The sequence below is a fragment of the Ceratotherium simum genome, chromosome 3 (genome assembly GCF_057802395.1).
Source record: "Ceratotherium simum simum isolate JZ-2026a chromosome 3, ASM5780239v1, whole genome shotgun sequence".
Lineage (NCBI taxonomy): Eukaryota > Metazoa > Chordata > Mammalia > Perissodactyla > Rhinocerotidae > Ceratotherium > Ceratotherium simum.
Window position 1 is genome coordinate 55,566,142 of NC_141902.1, and position 10,719 is coordinate 55,576,860.

At 40.9% G+C, this 10,719-nt stretch overlaps 1 pseudogene; it reads right to left on the reverse strand.

Annotated features, from left to right (window-relative positions):
• Positions 1–8,576: 8,576 nt before the first annotated feature.
• Positions 8,577–9,062, reverse strand: LOC106800432 (developmental pluripotency-associated protein 3-like; annotated as a pseudogene).
• Between the last annotated feature and the right edge of the window lie 1,657 nt (positions 9,063–10,719).

Genomic DNA, 10,719 nt, shown 5'->3' on the forward strand with positions numbered 1-10,719 from the left:
TAATGCAAACAAAAATAAAATAAAAAAACAAAAATGAAGCTTAAATCTCAGGCTAGATTTAGAAAAGAAAAGAAAGAAAAAGGAATAAAATGGATGGGCTGGTGGAAATAATCAAGAATTAAGAAACCTGGGTCCAAATTCCAGGTCTTTCTTCCTGGTCATCATTCCATCCTCCTCATCAGCGCATATTAGTTATTATTATACAACTAACAGCTACTGAGCGCTCACTGGTACTTCAAGGGTTTTAAACGTATTTCCTGCACTTTATGTACACTTCCCCACACAACAGCACAATGGGGCGGCTACTGCTGTCATTCCGTGTTGTGGTTGAGGAAACTGAAGCACAGATTGAAGATAAGTCACATGACCAAGATCATACAACTCATGGATGGCAGGCTGATATGTGACAACCCTGTCCCCCTCCTGCCCTCTTCCCAATTTCAGACTGACACCAGACCTGCCCTTCACCAACCAGTACAGCCGCTAGAACTGTTCAGAGTTCCTAGACTAATCACCTTCCCTCTCCAGACATCGGCTTCCTTATCAAGTCAAACAAGGAGGCTAGACCAGATGATTTTCAAGGTCCTTTCCAAATCTAACATTTGCTGATTCTATGTAAGAAAAGAAGACTAAGAAAAACACATGATTAGAAAGAAAGTAGGGTAAGAAGGGAAAGGAGAGGAAGAAGAAGGAGAAGAGGAGACCGGGGGAGTGGTGGCATGCCTCCCTCCCTCAGTTTCCCAACAAACTGCTCCCTCCTCCTCTGCCCTGCCCCCAGAGAGGTCCTTCTATACTTTGGTCAGCAGAATTCTCTCCAAGCAAAGGTCCCTGGCCTTTGAGGGCTTTGAGAGGTCTTTGAGAGCCAGAAGTTCAAACCCTGTGTTCTAGAGACAGAAAAAACTGGGTTCAAGTTTGGGTTTGGCTCCAAACAGCTCTGTGACCTCAGGTGAGTCACTGCTTCTCCTGGGCCTCAGTTTCCTTATTTCTAAAATGATGGTCTCAGTAACCACAAAGTCCCTTTCTGGTCTTATAGGCAGTGATTCTATGGAAATTGTAAGCCTCCCTCCTCTCTAGTACTTCCTCCACTGAACTCTAACATTTTTACAGTAAGGGCTTGTCTGGGGTAAGGCGTGCAAGACTACCATTAAGCTGACTTTTATAGAGCAGGAGGACGTTAAGTGTATAGATGCTACCAATCCCTCAATAGTCACTCATTCATTTATTCATGCAATTATATGGTCATTTCCTCCAGTGACAAACATAAGGCATTATAAAAGTAAAAGTAATATTAGTTACCATTTATTGTAGGCCATTTTGCTAGGTACTGGGGATAAAGATGTAATAGCCTAGAGTTTCAGCTCAAGAAGCTACCTGGTGGGGTGGGTGATGGGAGTGGTGTGGGATGCTATATGAGGAACGCATGTGAATACTGTATTAATTTGCCCCATCTGTCAGAATCATCATCCATCAGAATCCATCCATCAGCAAGTTATGTTATGGAAAGAGCAGAGGTTTAGAACCTCAGAACATGTGTACAGGCTAGCTCTGTTACTCTTAGCCAGTCTTCCTCCATTTAGGGCTTTATCAGGTTGTGTTCCATTTCCAGGAATAGAAAACTCAACTCAAAACGGCTTCAACAAGAAGGAAAATTTGTCATAATACAAGAGGTCATATGGTAGGATGGTCCTGGGGTTGGCTAATTCTTCCCCTCAATGATATCAATAAGGGCCTTTCCATCTCCATAGTCTACTTTCTCTGAATGTCAGCTTGGGCCTCATACTACCTCCCTCATGGTGACAAGATGGCTGCTGCTGCTCTAGGTATCATGTCCAGCAGGGGAAGAGGGACATCTTGTCCTTCTGCTCTTTTTTTAAAAGAGAAGAAACAACCCCTAGAAACTCAACAGATTTTCATTCATGCCTGTTGGCACTACTGAGTCACAAGCCCACTCCTAAACCAACCACTTAACAAGGGATTGGGAGTACCAGAATTGGCTTAGGCTAATTGACATTCATTCTAAATTTGAAGGTCACGTTCCCTGAGGAATGGATACCCAAGCTCAAGTGCAGTCCTCTTAGTGAGCCGGCCATTTCTGCTACAGAACCTTCCATTCCTCAGTTGAAAATAGGGAAAATAGCCATTCCTCCTTTGCAGGGCTGCTGTGAGTATTAAAAAACGTAGCAACATTTTGTACACTTTAAGTACTCAGCAGATATAAGATACTAGCATTCCTCTAATATAAAGCAGAAGCTCTCAAACGGAGTGAGGATCAGAGTCCCCTGGAGGGCTTCTTAAAACAGATTGCTGGGCCCCAGAGTTTCTGATTCAGTAGGTCTGGGTGGGGTCTGAGAATTCGTTTAAGTTCCCAGGTGATGCTGCTGCTGGTGGTCTGAGACGACAGTTTGAGAATCACTGTCCTAGGCTATGAGTGTCTTGTGTGTAAGAACCAGGTCTTATTTGTATTTATATCTTTAGCACTTCAGTTCCTGGCACTTACAGTAGATGGTAAATAAGAATAATAGCTAATATTTATTCTGTGCTCAGCACTTTATTAAGCCTTTCACATACACTGTTTCATTTAATCCTTACTGTAACACCATGAGGGAGGTATTTTTATTACCCCTATTTTACAGATGGGTCAAATGAGGCATAGAGGCAGAAGGCCAATAAATAGTGGAGCCAAGATTTAAACTCAGATCCATCTAAACCAAGTACTTGTGTGATTAACTAAAACTTTACCCTGAATATAAGTGGTTGCTGATTGTTTGTTGAATGAATGAATAGATTTAATATTTGAAAAGAAGGAAAAATAACACAGTTATATGTTGATGGGGGGAGAGAGACAAGGCAGGACTAAAGCATGGTACATCTTCCTGGGAATGTGGTCCAGCAAAAGCCCTTGACGTTTGGGATCCTGGGCAACACAGGGGGCCCCTTAGGGAGGGCTGATCACCAAGGGAGGTGGCTCTAACCACGGAGAAATGGCATGCGCTCAGGAGCTGAGTTCCCCTCCTTCACTGTTTGACCTTGACTTATCTTCCACTGACACAGCAGCCCAGCATGAGGGTGTGAGGGGAACAGAAGACCAACTAGGGACCTTACGCTCCCCCTTTTCCTCCCTCTGCTGTCCATGCATCGCAGGGAGAATTCTGAGTGCATCCCTGGGTGTGAAGGAAGCCCTTTACAGATGTGCACACACTTCCTAAGTCAGCAGGGTACCATTTGGTAAATTGCTGCTGCAAAGCAGTGAATGGTACCCTGGTGGCCTCACAGACTGATTGTATCCCTAAAAGTGTTTAATTTATCTCTGAGGGGAATGTACACCCTGGGAAAATCTGGTTAAATGTATAAATGAATCTTCTAACCTGAAGATACAAAATCATAAAGCAGAAGGCTCTCCTTGAGCAACAGGTTCACCCCACCCTCCCGGCACACTTTCACTACGCAGTCTCAGGCAAGGCTGACATCTCTGCTGGTTTCAAAAGAGCATCAGGAAGAAGATTCCAGGATATCATTTCACCCTTTGGCCTTCAGAATATTTCCACTCATCTAACTTAAAACCCCTTAGTGGCACTTGGGCTCATTTCAACCTTCTCTTCCCCAGTGGAGATGGATCAGCAGCACCCTCTGAATCAGAACCTTCTAAGGCTTGATGACAGTCATTAAGCTTATAGTGGGTCTAAAGCTTATAGTGGGTCTAAAGCTTATAGTGGGTCTAAAGCTTCTGGGGTTAAGCATGACCTTAACAAGGCTTCAGAATGCCAAGAATCACTCCATTGGAGACTTGCAGGAATGTCTCAGTCAGGATGAACTACCTTACACGGTGGGAGCAATCAACTGACTGGTCTTAACAGCCTGTAGCAATCAAGGTTTGTGTCTTGCTCACTCTACCATTCTTTGCAGGTCAGAGGTTCACAGTCCTATTTCACAGTCATATTCTGCTCTTCAAAGTCATGTTTCAAACACTGTTCGTCACTGGAGCAGTGGGAAATCATGCAGTGGCTCTTAAAGCTTCCACCTGGAGGTGACACTTGTCAGTCTGTCCACATTGCATGGGCCGAAGCAAGTTGCATGGGCCCACCTAACTCAAGAGGGCAGGGAAGAGAAATCCTAACTCATTCCCAGAAGGAAGCATGGGAAATACTTGGTAAATCAGCACGAATGACAACCAGACCATAGGGAGCATTCCTGTGCAGGAGCTTCTTGGAAAGATATTTTTCATCACATACCTGGAAGTACCTGCAGAAAACTTCAGCCAAGTTGTGCGTATGTGTACGCCACAGGAAAATGAACCTACAGTTCTCTCTTCTTGATAGTATGTTCAATTGTTTTGAAACTACGTCCACTCCAAAAAATTAACATTCCCATCTCACGTAGTGGTAACACATTCAAGGGCCGACAGAGGGAGGGAGATTTTAAGATTTTATTTATTTTATTTTTTCCCCCCAAAGCCCCAGCAGATAGCTGCATGTCACAGCTGCACATCCCTCTAGTTGCTGCATGTGGGACTCGGCCCCAGGATGGACGGAGAAGTGGTACCTCGATGCGCACCCGGGATCCGAACCCGGGCCACCAGCATCGCAGCGCGCGCACTTAACCACCAAGCCACAGGGCCGGCCCAGGGAGGGAGATTTTAAATCAGGTGAGCTAGTGCTTGTTGTATGTCAGATCCTGTCCTACCTGCGGAGAGTACAAAACGAATAAGAAACTGTCCCTAGTCTTTGAGAACTTAGAGTTCATAAGGGAGATCGTCAAATGAATAAATAAATTCGTTGTAATGTGTTATACCATCATGGTTAAGTGCACAGGCTTCAGAATCAAAAAGACCTAAATTTGCACCCGTGGTTCTATTTACTCAAGTTTCCTCTTCATAGATCGTCCATAATCATAGTAGCCTCGCTGAGAAGGCACGTGAGAATTAAGGTAGGTAATCCGTGTAAAACATTTACAGCACAAGGTAGATGCAACGCTCAAAATAAACATTGTATTGGAATAGATGCAGGTTGTTGCAGGAGCACAGAGGGGCCTCAGTCCGGGGCATTAGGGGGATCATTTCTTGAGAAAGCAGCACCTGCGGTGCATTTTGAACGGTGAGTAGTTCATTAAGGAAAGAAGGAGGTTCAAGACCCTCTTAGTAGTAAAGGTAATAGATCCATAGTCTGGGGCCTAAATCAGAACCAGGGCAGAGCTGGGTTCAAACCCTTGCTTTGGCGCTTGTTAGCTTGTGGCCTTCGGGAGTAGTTGTACCTCTCCAAGCCCCAGTTTCCTGACACCTTCCTCATTGGGTTGTTAGGGATATTACATTCCAAGCCAGTACTTGATAAATTGTAGATGAAATAAAGGAAGGCTTGAGCATGTGCAAGGAATGGAGGTGGGACAGGCCAGTGCTTTTGTCCACACTCCATTTTTACCAAAGCCTCAGTTTTACAACAGAAAGCACAAGATGCTCGCTGTCATTATCCCCTGAATAACAGGTGGAAGGGAAAAGCAGTTTCATTGGCTAGGGTTGACGACAAAGGCAAGAACAGAGCTGTGTGTTTGTTTTTAGTTATAAGTGGTAGGCTCTTTGGTAGCAAAGGAAGGTAATTGACTTATAGTTCCCACTAAACTTAAGAGGCTTTAGTTTGTGCCAGGTGAAAATTAAATAATTAGCAAGGAATGTTCAATTCCAACATCCTCAGCCAACTGCCTATTTCTCCATAAAGATGGGCCCCCAGGGAATGGAGAAGGATGTAACTGCAATTAAACAGGCGCATAAACCTTGCAGGAAGCTGTCACTGCTATGCCAGAGCTTGGCTGGGATCTATTCTGGAGAACATACCATCCCCCATTCATAATGCGCTCCAGGGGAAAAATGTATCAACATGGTGGTGCGAACTTCCAGATTTGCCCATTCTTAAAAAATAAAAGTCAAATAAAAGAAGTCCTTCTAAAGAGTTGTTATGAAAGATGATTCTTATGCAAAACATAGCTGAGAGGGTGTGATGTTTTCTTTAAGGTTGCAAAGTCGTAGGTCCAAATATGAAAGATGAGATGAGTAATGTATATATATCAACTTACCTGAAATTCTCAGAATCAGTATCTTACCTATAAATGGAAATATATGTCTCCTACAAACATTTATTGCGCATTTACTATGTTCTAGGTCCAAGGTCAAGTCGTGTGAATATAATGCTGAATAAAACATAAGCCCTCTCTGTGTTTCATTCATATCATTCAGGATTAAGTTCAGCTACATATAACAGAAATCCAATCCAAAACAACAATGTTTTACACTAGCTAGAAGTTAATTCTGTTTCTTGGGTAAAAGAAGAGAGGGAGCAGGCAGTCCAAGACTGAAATGCCAGCTCCACAAAGTGAGGGACCCAGGCTATTTCTGTCTCATTGCTCTGGCCTCTTTAATGCATTGCCAGACAGTCCAATATAGCTGCTTTAGCTCCAGCCATCATGTCCACATCCTAGCCAGTAATAAAGAAGCAGGGGCAAGAAAGGTCATGCCTCCTGCCTTCGAGGACATCTCACAAAAACTGGATACCTCCCAGCTTCAAGGAAGCTAGTAATTATATTCTCTTTATTCTGGTTGGTCATGTACCCAGCTAAGAATTGAGAGTTCTGTTACTAAAAAGGAAGGCAAGAACTGATATTGAGGGATAATTAACAGCTTTTGCCACAGGATTAAAGAGCTTTCTTTCTTTCTTTCTCCATTGTCTTATTTATAACCAAGTCATTGAAGTAGCACCATTCTCCTCCAAGAGGAAGGAAAAGCCCTGGGCACGAGTGTATTACAGAAAAAATTTGTCTTGATTTTTTCTTTCAGATTACTAACCACTGAAAGTCTTGTATGAAAACCAGAACAGGAAAATATAAAAATATCAGAGAACTTTTAAAGATGTTCCTCCAGGAGATAATTGTTTAAGCTCTTGAGGAAAAATAAACTTAGATGCTTACTTCATGCTGTATATAAAAAGGAATTCCATAAAGATTAAAAATTCAAATATAAAACAATGAAAGTATTCTACAATTAAATTTAGGATTTACCTACTTAATCTAGTGGTGGGGGAAAGCCATAAACAGAACACACACACATACATACATACAAACACACACACCATACCATGCACAGAGATGGCGTATTATAAAATATATTTAAAAAATAGATGTAATAATAAGGTAATCAGACCTTTATGTAAGAAGAAGATGAACACTCCAAATTAAAAAATGACAAAGGCAATTCACAAAACAATTATATTTAATTTACATGAATTCAAACATAATTCAGTCAAAAACAAATAAATATAAAAAAAAAGTCACAATAAAAGCAATTGGGTTATTTTGCCGCATCCAGTCAATGAGCCAGAACTCTAGATTGCACTTGAAACAAGAGATGTGGACCTAGTTCTCTATACTTCATGGACAATGGAAGGGATCTTCAAGAGTCATTTGGACTGTATCTGATTTTTTGCTTTAATTGCTGTCTTTAAAATCCAACATCAAATGAAATGCAACTTCTCTGTACCCAGAGTTGGTGAGGAGCTGGGGAGACAGACTTTCTCACATACAGCTGGTGGGAAATATAAGTTGATAGAAGCTTTCTTGATGGTAATTTGGCAATGCATGAAGCTCGACAGCCTGGGAGGTGTTTGAGAACTGTAGCTTGTTGAACAAGCAAGGGGACAGATTGTTGGCAAAGTTGGGTAACAAATTAGTGAAGCATTGCAAGATGATGGTCTTGCTAGTTGTCCATATTTAAACATTTTGATCATGTGTCTCAATAGAGACATAGGACTATAAACCAGTATTTCTCAAGTGGGTCTTGGGCATCTTGGTGGTCTCTGGTAATCTATCAAATGTTCTCCAGGTCTTTTCATGGTTTCAGAGGAGAGGATTTAAAACAATTCTGTTTATATATGTTTGAAATATGAGCTTAATTATGATTTTCTAGAAATTTATTTATAATCTTAATAACCATTATATTCTTTAATGTTGATTATACACTACTAGAATTGTATTAGTTATTCTTTCTTGGCTAATTTCGGATAACCGGTGTAGTTAATTTTAGCTAAAACATTTTTTTAAAGGTACTCAAATACATCTCAATTTTATTAAGATCCTCTATACACACATTATTTGCTGCTGAAAAGTGAAATGATACAAAAAATTATTATAATTCAAATTCTTGAAAACTAGAAAATCTGCTCTAATCATGGTCTAGCTAAACCACCCAATGTTTTCTTTACATTCTTTCCACACAAGTTACTTTGCTTCAAATTCTTGATGTTGGGTTTCATCTTACTGACTTCAGGCTTCTAAAACACAGGCAATACTTGGGACATGTTAGTGCTTCTTTGGGTCAAATCAAGAAGTTAAACTAAAGTATATTGAAGTGATTCAGATGCAAACTACACAGATTCCTTATATGTTACTGGTATCAAGGTAGAAAAGAGATGCAAGAAAAAAAGACATCACAGAACTTATATCACAGGTTATCAAAATACTGGTATACAGTCCATCCGAGCATAGAGTAGCTTCCCCAAGCTGTTGCATAATGATCCTATAATTACTAGCAAGAATAAGGTTTAAGGCTCAATTGACTCTGTGTCATAACTATTCTCCATGCTGGTATTCTCAGAAAGATCTCTATGATACAGGCAATAATGACACCTACATCTAAATCTTTGAATTCTTGATTCAACCTCAGTTTTCTTCTGTCGTGGTTCTCTTGGAAGCACAGGAAGTTGGTTGGAGTGGTGGCATTTAATAATTTGTATCATTCTTTGCATCCTTTCTTTCTGAGCAGTTAACAATGTCCTTACCCCACTCCTCCTGTAGAGTATGCCATACTTAACCCCTGGAATTTCTTTTCTCTGTCAGGCCGTTGGGGCGGATGTTCTGGTAGAAGGGGGGTGGAATTTGGTACTAGGGTTGAGAGTCAAGTTACTAAGGTTCTTCATTAATGCTTTTGAAATAGGTGAAGTGGCAGCTGAATCTTCCTGGGAATTTTCTTCACTGGGCATCTGAGAGGACCCCAGGGTCCAGGCTGGGTTAAGCTTTGATGAGTCCATTGGAAGTTTAGTCACAGCTTGAACCTCTTCCCAGATCTTTGGGTTGAGCAGAAGGTGATGCTGAAGACTCTCCAAAAATTCTAAAACATTTTTTATGTCTCTTATGTGTTATCATTTTTGTTTGTGAAATTTGCGTTTATTGTTCTTACTCTGTTATATTATATTCTCGATAAACTGAAAGGGTCACTAATTCAGAAGTTACTGACTGAATTATACGAATCATGATAAAATTACACAATTCAAAATAATGTCTAGGGCCAGCCCCATGGCTTAGCGGTTGAGTGCACGCGCTCCGCTACTGGCGGCCCGGGTTCAGGTCCCGGGCGCTCCCAGGCACCGCTTCTCTGGCCATGCTGAGGCCGCGTCCCACATACAGCAACTAGAAGGATGTGCAGCTATGACATACAACTATCTACTGGGGCTTTGAGGTGGGGGGGGGAAGGAGGAGGATTGGCAATAGATGTTAGCTCAGAGCCGGTCTTCCTCGGCAAAAAAGAGGAGAATTAGCATGGATGTTAGCTCAGGGCTGATCTTCCTCACAAAAAAACAAACAAAAAAACAAAAAAAAAACCAAAATAATGTCTAAAACATGAATAGTGAGCAGCCCCAGTGCAAACAGAAACTGTATGTCTCTGTGTACTGGGGCACATGCAGTTACAAGTGTGATGATTTTTCACACACAGTCAAAAAAGAAAAAAGGTAATGGAAAGAATTATGATGAATATGAAAATTAGATTTTATTGAGCCAGCCAGCCATTCACTCTCAATTCTAAGTGTTTTGTCTGATATGAAACTTTCAAATAGGGGTATGAAACCATCACATAAAAAAAAAAAGGCTCACTAAACACAGTGACTTCTCTAGTAAATAAATTGATAATTTCCGTAATAATCACAAAATAATGTTTTCCTGCACAAAACTGATGAACATTGTTGCTAAAGGCAAAGACAAGACCAAAACTACAGAAGCATCTTTCAAAGTCACATTCTTTATAGTATAAAAAGGAACAAGTGTCACTCCTGAAAAGCTTATAAAATGATCCCCAATATAACAAATATTATACTTAGAGAACAGCTATTGTTAAACTCCTTTATCAAATGATAGAGATGGCCATAGCACAGCAGCACAGGCATCCAATGTGAAAGAGCTATTACTCTCTCACAGGCTCACAACTGTAAAAAATCAATGATATGTGTAGTGCACAAATCAGGTCCTGACGTGTTGTGACGTATGTAGGAGGGAAAAGTACTTGATGAGCTTTTGTTTGTTGATCACTAAAAAATTCATGAATAGGAATTTAGGTAATGGCATTTTGTGAACTAAGATAAAACTGGAAAAGGTACATCGTGATAAATACTGATGGAGCACCAGGCATGTAAGCCACAAAAAAAGTACTACCACATACACACAAAGATGTGTTATCTGAACACCAATCCACAGACTGATTTATTAAAAAAAGGCAATTGGGGGTGAACAATGTTCCTTTTGATCTTGATTAAATACTGAAGGAAATATTGATCTCTGTGAATACAAGGAAGTCAGAGCCACCAAGTATACATTTTTTCAATTTACTATGCTAAGAAATGGGCAGTAGGTACAAGAATGCTCTTCTATGTTGATGTATACTTGCTGTGAAAGGGAAAGGTATGCACCAAAGTT